This window comes from Ovis canadensis, chromosome 2, assembly GCF_042477335.2.
Source record: "Ovis canadensis isolate MfBH-ARS-UI-01 breed Bighorn chromosome 2, ARS-UI_OviCan_v2, whole genome shotgun sequence".
Classification (NCBI taxonomy): domain Eukaryota; kingdom Metazoa; phylum Chordata; class Mammalia; order Artiodactyla; family Bovidae; genus Ovis; species Ovis canadensis.
Genome location: NC_091246.1, coordinates 207,911,205 through 207,926,382, shown reverse-complemented (window position 1 = coordinate 207,926,382; position 15,178 = coordinate 207,911,205). Strand labels below are relative to the sequence as shown.

At 41.1% G+C, this 15,178-nt stretch overlaps 1 long non-coding RNA gene across 1 annotated transcript in view; it reads left to right on the top strand.

Annotated features, from left to right (window-relative positions):
- The window catches only part of LOC138434089 (uncharacterized), a 30,886-nt gene extending 16,219 nt beyond the window's left edge, over window positions 1-14,667 (top strand). Inside the window, exons 2-3 of the long non-coding RNA XR_011254643.1 lie at window positions 7,792-7,990; window positions 12,951-14,667. This is a non-coding gene — a long non-coding RNA (uncharacterized lncRNA). The remainder of the gene's footprint in view (window positions 1-7,791; window positions 7,991-12,950) is intronic.
- Window positions 14,668-15,178: the final 511 nt, after the last annotated feature.

Genomic DNA, 15,178 nt, shown 5'->3' with positions numbered 1-15,178 from the left:
GAAAAGGCGCAAACTAAATGGCAGGTCTGGGTCACATGAAGGAGGTGGGATTTAACACCCAGTTGCCTGGCATTGTTTTTTCCACTTAGAGCTTTAATAATCAGGTTTAGGTGTTTTTTTTTTTTTCCCCCTGACCAGGAAAAACACACCAAGTTGAAATCTGTGGAAGTGTTTAAATTCCTCATGACTGAGGCTCAGGAACCTTCCTGTTCTAGGGACATATAGAAAGAGCAGCTACCTCAGGGAGCTGAGGTTGTCTTCATTTTCTTAAGGAACTGAATAAAGATAGGTGGAATGGAGAAAAGCCCAGACTGACAAAGATCTCTAAAGAGAACTCAGATTGTGTTGTGGTTAAGACACCAGCAGGACCACCCCTCCAGTGTTCCAGTCATGGGTGTTGGCCTTCGATGGACTCTCCTGACCCCATGGGCCTGTGTCAATTCTGATGCCCTCCCCCTTGTCCCCCAGGATGGGAGGTTATGCTGCACCACTGCTGTCTAATCGCCTGCTCTCTTGCATCATTTCCTACAGCTCACACCAGCTTCCCTTCTTTAGGGAGGTCCCACCCCCTGCACTGGAGAAGGAAATGCAACCCACTCTAGTTCTGGCCTGGGAAATCCCATCCACAGTGGAGCCTGGTGGGCTACAGTCCATGGGGGCATAAGAGTCAGACATGGCTTAGCCACTAGACCACCACCACCACCATCCACCTGCATCTCCCCAGTCTTTGCACGGGGTTGATTCATGGCAAAGTGCTTCAGCATCGTGAATGTGGCTCTTATTTGAAAGTATGAAGCAACATGCGTGTTATCTTTCTCCCTTGTAAATCGTGTCCTCCAACAACCATGGTGGCTCCAGGGGAGCGACAGTAATGTCCTCAACAGAAACAGATCTGACCGGAGCTGCTGCTAGTTCTTGTAGTTCTTTTGTAAAAATGAGAAAAAGGATCTTTTTGCTCTACGCAGTCCAGTGCCAGGGCTCTTGCTGGGTGAGTGGAGGGCAGCCTAGATTTCAAATCCTACTGTTGTCTCATTCCTGCAAAGACCACAACCTCTGACTGTGCATGGTGGTCCCTGATGGAACATAGGGCTAAACTCTGCTAGATTGGAAGAAGGAAAAAAATAGCTTATCCTTCTGATTCTCAAAGGGTTGTGGGGGGAAGAGAAAGACAGAAATAAGGAAAGCATCAACCGTGAATCCCGATCATTCCTCTTCAGAGAGAAATCCCAGAGGGTGAGGCATTTTGGATAAGTTCATGGGAAAGCCCACAGAAGAGGGTGTTTACCCTCATTCCTATTGTATCTGGGACTGTAGAGGATACCCCCTCACAGCGTGTACCTTGTACTTCCTGTAAAGTGATGTCACAGTGTGGCTGGGCAGAGAGGAAGATTGTGCTGGTCTTCGCTCTGCTCTTGGGTTGGCTGGGCAACTCTCAGAGGGAGACACCACAGCAGGGACACAGTGACCTTTACAGAGTGCCATCCAGGGTGGACACCATCCAGGGTGGACGCCATCCAGGGTGGCCATTCAACGGAAGTCACAGCTGAACTTCAGGGTGTCCTAATGTCTGAGGGATACTTGAGGTGTGCAGACAGCAGAGGGATGGGCTATACCCTGATTCAGCCAAGGCAGCCACTGCCCATTCCTATGTCCTAGGTTAGCATTCAGTGGTGCCCTGCAGGCAATGCACAAGGGCTAAGAGACCAGGCAGCAGGCTGACAGGTCTGAGTCCTTGATGCCCAGCTTGGAAGTTCCCCTTTTTTCTGCTACTTGGAAGAAACACATCTTCCCCTGTTCTCCTGGACCAGAAATGGAACATCTGAAAGAATAGCACCGGCCTGATAAAGATGGTTTTATCTAAAGTCTGTTTAAATGATCGGATGAAACAATGTTGACTAGACTGGAATTTCAGATTGTCCTCTTTATACAGTGGAACAGGGGCTTATATGAGAGACTGCAACAGCTCTGGGAGATAAATGAGCTATTTTTTTCTTACCTGCACTTGTGGAATTGGTCCCAACTTCACTCTCATATCCTCTCTCCAACCATCATGTAGCATGAGTGGAACAGGAAAATCTGAGGGTTAGGAGACTTGGCCAAGAGCAAACTTCTGGATGGTGGTGAAGCTTGGACTTGAACATGGGCCCTCCTGCCAAACTCTAGTCTCTGGAAGGCCCCTCAAGGGGTCCCTCAGTGAACTTTCTGAGGCTGATCTGGGAAGAAGTGTTTACCCTAGTTCCTCTGAAGCTAGCCGAAAATGAGGGTTGATGTGCAAGTGAACTATTAAGGAATGGCTCCTGGGAGAAAGCAGGAAAGGAGCAGGGGAAGCAGAGTGGGTTGGGAGGGAAGTCAGGCAGTGCCAAGTCTTCAGGGGTGAGCCCTAACATCAGCCTGGTCATAGGTAAATCACCCCATCAGAGAGGTCCACCTCTAAGGAAGGGATCTGGGCTTTCACACTCAACAGGAGTCAGGCACGCCCATGTACTTCTGGTTTTCTAAATGTGAACCCAAAGAAACTCTAGAAGCCCCAGGGCGGTCCTCTGCAGAAGGCTGCTGGTAGAATTGGTTAGAAACAAAGCACAGAACGGATGGTGATGGTACAGAATCAAAAAGAAGTGTCTGAAGGGACCTGAGATGACCTAAGAAACTCCTGACAGTGTCTGCCTTCTCCCTCCCTCCCTCTCTCTCTCTCTCTCTGGCTCTCACTCTGTTATTTAAGGCTACTGACTATCCTTTCTTGGACACAATAGTCTTTTATTCCAAGAGTACATTCTTCTTGCTTTTTGTTATTAGTGTTGCTCCTTTTAGGAAAACCTGGTAATAGTGGGTAATAAGGCATAGTATCGTTGTTTTAATGCCTTACTTGGCCAATAAAAGCTGCCCACAGTCTCTCCATTTCCCAACTTATTTTTGACATATAACTGGTCCATGAAACCCCAAAGTCTGGGAACCACTGCAGTAGTCCACGTCGCTTTTCTTTTTCAGTTGGTTTCCAAAGTGCTTCCTAATCATCTCTCTGATTTAAAACAGACAACTAAAACAATAAAGAGTTTGGACCCCAGCTTAGCAATAATTGTGTAAACACTGCCTTTCCTCCCAGGAGGGCCCTTGAAGTCATCAGCAGCATGCACTTTCCCATGTAACTTGTAGGCAGGAGGGTGAGGGGAAACTGACTCGGGAGTGTCAGCAGACTCACCCTTGCCTTAACCTCTCCTCCACAAATTCGAGGCTGAACAAAACTGGCAGAGAGCTTACGTGGGAGAGAAGAATCCTGCTATCCTTCAATCTCACCGTGAAATCCCTAGAAATTCCCCAGATGTGAGTGTGTGTGGAGGTGGCTGTGTGCTGCAGCAGAACTGTGAGGAAGGATAATTGTGATCAGAGTGCAATTAAATGCGAAAATTAGGAGTTAGTTGGTCTGTGCCTGTTCCTGCTCACAGAAATAAGTTGCATCACCTAATATTCTTCCCAGTGACAAATTCTTAGAGCTGAAAGTTGTTGTTGTTGTTTTTTTTTTCCCTTTCTACTTTACCAAGAATGGCTGAGTTTTCCATTTGGATAAAGCTTCATGCGTTTCTCATCTGCCAGCTGAAAATTGCAAACAAGAAAATTCTGTTCGTTGGAGCAGTTCCTGGAGCGGAGGAATAGTTTCAGTTGATCAAAAGGGTTTATACTGCCTGATGCTTTTTACTTTGAACTTGAAGAATCGAAGATTTATTTTTGTAAAGGAGTTTGGCTGATTATTCAGTTCAACCATACACTATTGACTCTGGAAAAAATGCATAACAATTGATACAGGTATTCTAATGTTCTCATTTTAATGAGTAATAATCAATATTTCTAGTGGTAAAGAATCCACCTGCCAGTGCAGGAGACACAAGAGATGCCAGTTCAATCCATGGGCTGGGTAGATCACCTGGAGAAGGAAATGGCAACCCACACCCATATTCTTGCCTGGAAAATCCCATGGACAGAAGAGCCTGGCAGACATAGGATCAAAAAGAGTTAGACATAACTGAGCACACACACACCACACCAATCAATATTTTTATTTTGATTCCATATGATCTTATAAAAATTTTATTTTAAAACTATGATTTAAGATATCATTATATGTCTAAGATTGATTTAATAAATTATTATTATATTCAGCTAACATTTATTTATACCAAGTATGCAGTAGGCACAGTTATAGGTGCTGAGTTGCAGCAGTGAGCAAAACCGTTAAAAGCTGTGGTATAGTAATTGCCAAAGAGTTAAGCTAGCATTTCCTGTGAAATTGCCTTTGAAATAAAGTATTTTCATGGGGGCAATCCAATGTTATATGATGCAGAAATTGAAAGTTACCAAAAAATATAGAATTGCTATTATTTCGTCCCTAGAGTGAAAAACAATGTTCTCCCCAAGGCAGAAAAGATCACATTTTAATACAGATTTATAATAGATGAACTCTTCTCTCAAAATAAGTAATGCATTTAAATAGAAAATAATTTTTGAAGTTCAGAATTTCCCGTCTTTAAGATTTAAATAGTTTTAGAGTCAGAAAAAAAACCTGGATTTCATCAGCCAGACAAGGACAGGGAAATCATGTTGAGAAAAGCCCTAATTTCCTTCCCTGAGACCGATGTGACCTATGGATTATCTAGATACTTGTCTTAATTCTCTGCCTTTAAAGATAACCTGAAAAGCTAGATCATGTGAAAACTTATTTAGTGCTGCTAAGTTCTCTGAATTTGTTAACAATGTAAGGAGATTTACCATTAACTGCATCAAATCACCAAGCCAGGGGCTGTGAATCTGCTGAAGTGTGTGGTACTGAAACCTATAAAATCCCCAGAGAGTTTCTTGTCAAGGATTCTAGGCGGACAAGTGATCAAGAGGAAACAGGCTGGCTCTTTTCAATGAATGACACTCTAGAATGTGATCTATAGCTTGCTACATCACTCCGATGATGCATCTTTTTCACCTCTAAATATATATTAATCTGTTGTATTATTTTGCCACATGATGCCAATAAAGGGTCATTTCATTAATTTCTGGAGAGGGTCAATTCTGTATATAGAGGCCTTTCTAAACAAATACGGAGTTTAGTAAGAATAATAATGCAAACAGTGGAAACAGTGTCAGACTTTATTTTTTGGGGCTCCAAAATCACTGCAGATGGTGATTGCAGCCATGAAATTAAAAGACGTTTACTCCTTGGAAGGAAAGTTATGACCAACCTAGATAGCATATTCAAAAGCAGAGACATTACTTCGCCAACAAAAGTCTGTCTAGTCAAGGCTATGGTTTTTCCTGTGGTCATGTATGCATGTGAGAGTTGGACTGTGAAGAAAGCTGAGCACCGAAGAATTGATGCTTTTGAACTGTGGTGTTGGAGAAGGCTCTTGAGAGTCCCTTGGACTGCAAGGAGATCCAACCAGTCCATTCTGAAGGAGATCAGTCCTGGGATTTCTTTGGAAGGACTGATGCTGAAGCTGAAACTCCAATACTTTGGCCACCTCATGAGAAGAGTTGACTCATTGGGAAGACCCTGATGCTGGGAGGGATTGGGGGCAGGAGGAGAAGGGGACGACAGAGGATGAGATGGCTGGATGGCATCACTGACTCTATGGATATGAGTCTGAGTGAACTCTGGGAGTTGGTGATGGGCAGGGAGGCGTGGCGTGCTGCGATTCATGGGGTCGCAAAGAGTCGGACACGACTGAGCGACTGAACTGAACTGAACTGAACCTAAAGTGATCTGCTTATGAGAGATTAAAAAAAAAAGCCTCATAGATACTTGCTATGTTCCTTTTCAGGTCCTAAAAATGTACTTGAACAATGGCATTCACCATACATTTTCCATATACCAGACATTTCCCCAAGTATTGGGTTGGCCAAAAAGTTCATTTGAGTTTTTCCATAAGATGTTACAGAAAAACCCAAAGTAACTTTCTGGCCAGCCCAATACTTTCCTTGCATTATGTCATTTAGTTCCCATAAAGCCCTATAAGGTAGGTACTCCTGTTTCAGAGTATTAAGGGAGGTTTCAGAGAGGTTAGGCAAATTTCCCAAAGTCATCCAGACAGGAAGGAGAAGAGTCAGGACAAGGAACATGTCCACTTAATACCACAGTGATGCTACCAGAAAATGAAGTCAAATTCCAGGATCATCAGCCAATTCCTGGTAATTTGGAGAAATGATGGGAATGTCTTCTCCTAGAGTTGTTTTGGTCTCCCAGTCTCTCTCCCATCCACCCAAGTAACATAAGGACGCTATTGTGCCTACAGTGTGAATTTCTCAGTTGAGTAAACACTCACCTAGCCAGCTGGATCCCACACCTAGCTGCTTCCTAGTACAAATAAACACTTGCTATTTATAACATTAATTACCCTGTGCAGTACAATTCTTTGAGGAAAATATATGATATGTACTCAAAAAAGCATTTTTTTTCTCCCACACAATCTTGTTAATCAAAAGAGTTGGCAAGAGATCATAAGAACATCATAAGCCTTGCATAGGATGTAAGAAAAATAAAAATACCACTGAATTTAAAGAGGGTGTGTTCATTTTAGAGATGTGTTTGCTTCTTAATGATCATTCTTCCTTTAAGTCTAAGAGGCTGTGTTTCTGATGAGGATAGTCCTATTCTGTCTCCAAAGGTTACTCTTTAGTTCAACTTTCCAAGTGACTCTGTAATTTGAAAATAACATTGTGAAAAAAGAAAGAAGCACACATATCATTTAAAGTTTTGTATACCTGTGTTATTTTTTTAGAGTGGAGATTTTGAAATAAGCTTAGAATTTCTGACACAAGAAGTTTTTAGAATTTAAATAACTTTTGAGAGAAAATTTAGTTCAGTATTAAGACAGATGCATAAAAGAAAAAGCAAAATTGAGTCCTTGGTTTTCAACTCACTCAAGATTCAAAATACCTAAATATTCAGAAACTATAGCTCATAGATCTAAAGGCGATCATCTTCAAATTTTAAAAATATATAGATTTAGAATATAACATACTAGTAAATAATAATTTGCAAGTAATTACTTGCCTACTTCAAGTATATTCCAAATTTTCCGGCAAAGAATCTTGGATCTTAAATTTAACCAGAAAATGTATATTGTTTCAAAAAAATATAATCCCTGGGCTAATGGCTAGTGGTCACAGGTGTGGGTATAAAATGGCTGCCAGCTGCATGTGACCTCAGCTATATCACTTAACTCCTCAAAGTTTCATATGCGTCATTTCTAAAGAGATGAGCTAGATCTAATGCGTCACAACCTACTGTTAGGCTGAGAAATCAAGTTATGTGTCGAAATTAGTGATTAAAAAACAAATCAGAATCAAACAGAGAATGGAAAGTATCTGTGTCATGCATAAGAGGAAAAAGTATTATTTTATGTAACTTAGGTTTCAGATACACACATACATCCCCTTGTGGGGTCCTGGGTTATGATGTAAAATTTATGTTATTCTGTATGTCACTGTCAAAAAAGCTTGAGTAACGCTAAGGTAGATAACTTCCAGAGTCAGGACTGGACTGACACTCAACATTCTTTAGACTTGTTGTGTAAGTGATAGTGCAACAGAGACTGCAAACAAATTGTCAACCCTAATTAATGCTCCCATCCACATGACAAAGTCCTGGCTATGGACCTGGGGACTATAATACCTAGCTCTTTGTCCAGCCAGGTGGGCCCACATGACTTGTTCTTGCCAGTGAAGTGTAAGCAGAGTGAAAGATTACTTCTGGGTTGAAGGTGGAAAGCCAGTGAGTTTTCTCATGCTCTTCTTCCCTTTCTACTTCAGCTCAACGCAAATATCAACCTTGGGAATGCTGTGTTAAAGGAAGACAGTGGAGCCAGAAGATGGAAGGAACCTGGTGCTTCAAATCTTCACATGAACAAGGAATAAAATTCTGTTGACTTGTGGGCTGTTATACATGTTGAGGGTCTGCTTGTCATGAGAGTGTTACTTTGACTAATCCAGAGACATCCAATAGCTGGAGGTACATGAATTACTGGTCTAATTTCTGTGTGCTTGTCCTTCATGCTAAAGGCCTAACAGAATATGTGTTCTGTCCTTTTGTGTTTTGACAATTGTTTGACAAAACTTTTTGGATACCAATTAGTTTCCTGTGTCTAACCATCAGAAAGTTAGAGGATACAGAGAAAAGCCTTCTTCTGCCAAGATAGCCTCTTAATAGCAATTAGAAAAATAATTAGGAAAATAAAAGACTACATATTCCATCATCTAAAGAAAATCAGTAGGTTTAGTTGAAAACAGCATTTCATTTCCCTTTTTAAAAAGTAATATCTTGTGTTTCTCTGATCCTTCATAAGTCTGCAAAGCACTTTTGTGTCAGATACATCATGTAATTCTGCTAACAATCCTGGTGGGTTGCCCCATTTTACAGATGAGAAAATAAAGCCTTTGTGAAATTAAGTGATTTAAAGTTTACACTAACAGTAGCAGAGCCAGCACCTCAGTGGCACCACTTTCAAGTCCAAATCCTTTTTCTCCTCTGATGTCATATAGGGTAGGTCTTGTTTGCTGCTGTTTTTCCAGTGCCAGCCTGGAACATAGTAAATATCTCACACTACATCCTTTGGTTTGGTTTCAAACATCTCCTGTCTTTGTGGTATGAAGAAGTCCTTTTTTTTTTTTTTTTTTAAATTATGTCCAACAAGGGGTCATTGACAGCAGACCTGAGAGCTGAGTTAGTTCAGGTTGTGTTAGAACGTGAAAAGTAGAGTGCTGCACCTTCTGCTGATTAAAAAGGGTAATTTGGGGATCTAATGACATTTAAACATTTTAATAACAGACTGGTTCCAAATAGGAAAAGGAGTACGTCAAGGCTGTATATTGTCACCCTGCTTATTTAACTTATATGCAGAGTACATCATGAGAAACGCTGGCCTGGAAGAAGCACAAGCTGGAATCAAGATTGCCAGGAGAAATATCAATAACCTCAGAAATGCAGATGACACCACCCTTATGGCAGAAAGTGAAGAGGAACTCAAAAGCCTCTTGATGAAAGTGAAAGAGGAGAGTGGAAAAGTTGGCTTAAAGCTCAACATTCAGAAAACAAAGATCATTGCATCTGGTCCCATCACTTCATGGCAAATAGATGGGAAAACAGTGGAAACAGTGTCAGAGTTTATATTGGGGGGCTCCAAAATCACTGCAGATGGTGATTGCAGCCATGAAATTAAAAGATGCTTACTCCCTGGAAGAAAAGTTATGAGCAACCTAGATAGCATATTCAAAAGCAGAAACATTACTTTGCCGACTAAGGTCTGTCTAGTCAAGGCTATGGTTTTTCCTGTGGTCATGTATGGATGTGAGAGTTGGACTGTGAAGAAGGCTGAACGCCGAAGAATTGATGCTTTTGAACTGTGGTGTTGGAGAAGACTCTTGAGAGTCCCTTGGACTGCAAGGAGATCCAACCAGTCCATTCTGAAGGAGATCAGCCCTGGGATTTCTTTGGAAGAAATGATGCTAAAGCTGAAACTCCAGTACTTTGACCACCTCATGTGAAGAGTTGACTCATTGGAAAAGACTCTGATGCTGGGAGGGATTGGGGGCAAGAGGAGAAGGGGACGACAGAGGATGAGATGGCTGGATGGCATCACCAACTTGATGGACGTGAGTCTGAGTGAACTCCAGGAGCTGGCGATGGACAGGGAGGCCTGATGTGCTGCAGTTCATGGGTTTGCGAAGAGTCAGACACGACTGAGTGACTGAACTGAACTGAAACATTTTTACATGGTTTTCCAGGGAATTCAAAACTCCTTTGGAATTATAACATTTAAGCCGCATGGTGACAATATACACAGCATGGTTAAATATTAACTGAAATATCCACAACTATTTTTACAAGTTTAAATATAGGACTTGTAAAATAGAACAAAACACACCTAGGTTTTCTGGGGGGAAAAGTTTTTATCAATGAAGTGCCAAAGTGTAAGCAGATGAAGAGGCTCTGTCTCACTGGCTTTTCATAGCCTTGTTTACATTGACCGAGGTGGCTGTTGAGGAAAAACAGAGGTGCTTTTGATTTTACCAGTTGAAAGAACTTTTCCAGAAATCACACACACACACAAAGATTAAATACTGGGCCCCACATAACTATTTCAAAAATGGTATTTTTGTAGCTGTGTATAAATAAAACCATTTCCAAAGCAGAGGTCTCTGTAGGAATTTTCAGACCAGTGTTTCCATTATTAAATATGTCTATGAGCTGAAAAGTTTCCTAGATCCAAACCTGGCCTGTCTAGTTATTTTTGGACACAGTGGAGCCTCAAGCTCACAGAAAAATGTCTGCTGTGTTCTCTGCTGTGTCACAGGGCGACTGGAGCCCAACCCCGAGCCACCTTCTGAGGAGTGTGAGCCGGCACCACCTGGCTTCCTCGTGAGGTGGGGTGCGTTTTGTTCCAGAAGACCCCAAATAGGCACTGGATCTATTCTTGAGAACGGGATCCAAAGTTCGTCTGAAAATTTAATAGCCAGAGTTGGGGGTAACTTAGTCCACACCACAAGGAAGTGTGCCGCTGCTGTTTAGCTGCTGAGTTGTGTCTGACTCTTTGCAATCCCTTCTGAGGGGTCTGAAAAGGGGTGAATGGGAGTTGGAGCTTATGGCAAATGTTTTCATAACTCGAACATATCTTAAATTGGTTCTTAAGGAAACATACCTTTAACTGGAGAGCTAATCTAGTTTGGTGATCAGCCCAATATGTGTAAAAACCAAATGTTCTGCTCTGTTTTCAGATTAGCACAACTGATCAAGTATTTTAAAAATATGCGTGTGTGTGTGTGTGTGTGTGTGTGTGTGCGTGTGTGTGTCTGTGTAGAGACTTCCCAGGTAGTTCAGTGGGTAAAGAATCTGCCTGCAATACAGAAGACACACGTTCAGTCCCTGGGTTGGGAAGATCCCACGGAGAAGGGCATAGCAACCCACTCCAGTATTCTTGCCTGGAGAATTGCATGAACAGAGGAGCCTGGCAGGCTATAGCCAATGGGGTTGCAGAGAGCCGGACACGACAGAAGGGATTGAACAGGCACATGCACACTTGTGTGTGTGTGTGTGTGTGTGTGTGTGTGTGGCTCTGCATGCTGATATTTTCTTCTAAACATTAGGGAGGGAGAGGATTGAATGCCCTGATGTCTACAACGTTTCCATTTTGGAGACTGAATTCATATGGGCTGAACATCCTCTAAGAGACTCCTTCTTGAATCTGGAATTAATTAAAAGAAATTACCAATCCAATACACATATGTTAATTACCTTCACATTCAATCATTAAAGAGGTGGAAAATACTACCACTCTGAAACCACCCTATACATGCCCGTAGAAGATTCAGACTCCTTGTCATAGCACATGCAAGACACAGCTCCCAGCATGGTGCAATGTTTAATGAAAACCTCAGCGGAGAGCTGACTGCATGGGGAAAGGCTCACATCAGACAGCAGTGTTTACCAGAGTACATTACATGTTCATTGCAATGATTAGAGGAAAATGCTTTTCTAGACAGGCATTTGCTAAAGGAAAACAAAAACAAAAACAAACCAACATTAGCTTCTTTCTCTGTACCGGCCATTATATTTTCCTATAAACATGAGCAGAAAAAAAAAGTCTTATTAGCAATTTTGAGGGGAGAAGGAAAAACCGTATTCCATTCCACAATGATTCTGAACCTAAAAGGACCATGAAAATGTAGAAGGGTTTTGATTATTCATTCACTAAAAACAATTATGGAAAACTTCAAAGGTCAAAGGCAACGTGTGAGGGACTAAAGAGAATGCACAATCTAGAAAATGAAACAGAAGAGACCACAAACATCTCTAAAATCAGGCCCAGGGTGAGAAGAGATGTTCAGTGTAACAGGAGCAAAAAAAAAAATCCGGAGGGAGAAATGATTCTGGGGATGAGGGAGGTTTTAGGATGGAGGAAACGACTGAACTGTGCTTGGAAGGATAAGTAAGATTTCAACTGGGGAATTGCAGGGAGAGCAAAAAGGCATTCCTTCTGCAGAGGAGGAAAGGCATGAAAGCACCACAGGGAAGGAAGTGGTAGGGAAGGAGGTGGTAGGGGAGGAGGAGGAGGGGTGTTGTGGGGACCTGATCTGGTGGATAATACCACGAATGGAATCTGTGCCTGGGAAGTGCAGTGGGAGACAGGCCCAAAAGGAAACAGGAACAATTGTAAAATTCCCTTAAAAGTACTTTATAGAGTCAGGGTGTTGCCACTGCCTCCAGGGAAATTGCATTCTGCACCTTACTCACCAGCTGAATTGAGGACATAATTGGTTGTTTTAAGTCCAATTATATTTAACTCAGTTGAAGGTAAGGATTATGGATTTTGATATTACTTATGATGGGGTCTGCATAATAAGGCCTTTGATAGAGGCTAAAACAATGATATAAAGCACAGTGGTCTGCCCCTCAGCTAGGAAACAAGAAAGAGATGACAAAAAAATGAGAAATGAGCCAATTAAATTACTCGAAAACATCATGCTTGAGAAGAAATAGAAAAAATAACATCAGTCTTTGGGGTTATACTTTAGAGTTTGATTTTCTTTCCTCTTTAACTTCCTCTTACTTCATTAGGATTTTTTTTTTTTCTAAACCATTAAGTAATTGGATTACAGTCAGGAAAAAAAAAAGGAAAAATGAATCCAATGACTAATTTTAGGAAGGAATTGGAATGACAGATTTGATTCAGTATTTGTTATTTCTAATATCTCAGTTCTTCGCTGGGGGAGTGTGATTCTTGTCGTGTGTTTCCCTTTCAGGAGATAATTCAAAAGATTACATTCTGTTCCTGATAAATAAAGATAATGAACATATATCTAACCATAAGTAGCCTAAGCGAAAGAAGAGAGGGGCAAATGATCTGATATTCTTAAGAGGTATAAATAAATGTCTTGGAAGATTCAGTTTCAAATGATACTTTTTTTTTTTTAAGGCAGAATATTTTAACAGTCAATGCTAAAGGAAATCAACCCTGAATATCCTTCGGAAGGACTGATGCTAAAGCTGAAGCTTCAATACTTTGGCCACCTGATGTGAAGAGCTGACTCATTGGAAAAGACCCTGATACTGGGAAAGATTGAGGGCAGGCAGAGAAGGGGGCTAGAGAGAATGAGATGGTTGAATGGCACCATTGATTCAATGTACATGAGTTTGAGCAAGCTCCAGGAGATAGTGAAGGACAGGGAAGCCTGGTGTGCTGCAGTTCACTGGGTTGCCAACAGTTGGACATAACTGAGTGACTGAACAACAAATTTTAACAAAGGAAGCAACCCCAGACTCTTCGATTCAAACCTTCATATAAGACAATCCTATAAAAATTACTCTCCTAGTTTTTCCATCAAAACACTCAATTTGTTTGCTTCATAGAACTTATCCCACTGTTACTATATCAGTTGTTTTTCTGTGTATTTTCTTGCCCAACCAGAGAGCAAGATACTCAAGAGCAGGAACCATATCTTTCTTGTTCATAAATCTATGTCTTGCAGATAGCACAGTGCCTGGAAGTCTCATCATCATGATGACTGTCTTTACATTGCAACTAGCATTTATGGAGCAATTACCTTATTATGTGTGCTTTGTATGTATTACTTCATTGACTACTATATTGAAGGTGATGGATACATGTTTGTTAAATAAATGAATGGATTTCTCTTAAAGAAATGGCATATAATTTGGATAAGTTATCTAAATGACTAAAGTTTAATTGGGTTTGAATTATGGCATAAAAATTGGAGCTCTTAAATCTCAGAAGGGAAGGAAGTCCCAAAGAAAAGGGTAGTTAGTGATGGTATTTTACCAGTCATCTGGACTCACTCTTCTTTTACAAAGTAGCCTTGTTATTTATTTTCCTCATTCTTTAAGTATGCATGCTCAATACAACTCTTCAATAAAATACATTCTATTTTTGAAGCATTTTGCCCATCCCCCTTTGCAAGAGCATCTTTGTCTCACTTGACAGAAGGCTTCTTAATGACATGCCACCACCCACATAACAGAAATTTTGGTCCTTCACAGTGACTCAATAAACTCATTAATGATTAATTTAAAGCTACAGCCTAGGGAGAGCTAATTTTTCACTGAACAGAATTTCAAATCAATGTATCAAACTTCTTTCTTAAAAACCACGTAGATTAAAAATTAAAGGGCAAATTAAAAGTTAGCCAACTCCTTGCTGGCATGTATTGATCCTCAAAATCCTTAAATATTGAGGCATGCAACAGAACCAATTGAGTTTATTGCAATGGAAAATTAATAGCTTCTTGAGCACAAGCATTTAACATTTTCTGAGTGGTTTAAAATTATGTACATGGTTAAAAATTCTCATTAATAAATATATTGGGAAACCGTCCCTTCATGTGAACTTTGCCATTTTTGATTGCTGAAGATGAGTGAAGTCTTTTGAACTTCAGAAGAGCCTAGAGCGTTTGAATGGTAGCAACATAACCCCATCAAGCACTGTGCCTGTGGAGTTCTCTCTATCTGAACCATCTGCCTAAGTGGTTTCCTACAGTCCACAAAATGCCTATAATGTGTGGTGTCTGCATTAGATACTTGTATATCTTGTGGTTTCTATGAGGCCTGGAAATGGTGGGCAATCTGGAAAAGCGAGAACTCATTCAAATGCTGGAATAAAGATGGTAGAGGCAAAACTATTGGTGAGTCTGTTGGTTACAGAAATGAGAGTGGGGGTCTCTATAGGGTGAGGTTGTAGGAGGGTCTGTTTAAAGGCTTGAGCCCAGAAGATCCAGGTTACATTTCTTCCTCTTGCCCTTTTTTATCCCTTTCTGAGCCTTCCTAGACAGAAGTTCATGATGGGAATGTTTTCCTGTGCTCGCTGTTTCACCCACATTTTGAGTGCTATCCCCTAAGAGTTAGCTTCCTTCCCTACTAGGGAACAATGGAAGCCATTGCACTGTGGTCATATCCTTGCAAAATGCTGAAAAGATGCTAATGCCAGAAGTGCAAAGAACTCTTATGTATGACATGTTCTTTTATTCCTTCCTCTAGCAATCCTATGAAACATTTAGGGTAGGGATTCTTTCTCCTTGGTAATTATTTTGTCAGCAAATGTTGGAGCTGAGACTCAAAATGCAGGTCTTCTGACCGTGAACTCACTATTATACTAACAGGGACCTCTGTTGCTCACACCCCTCTTCCACC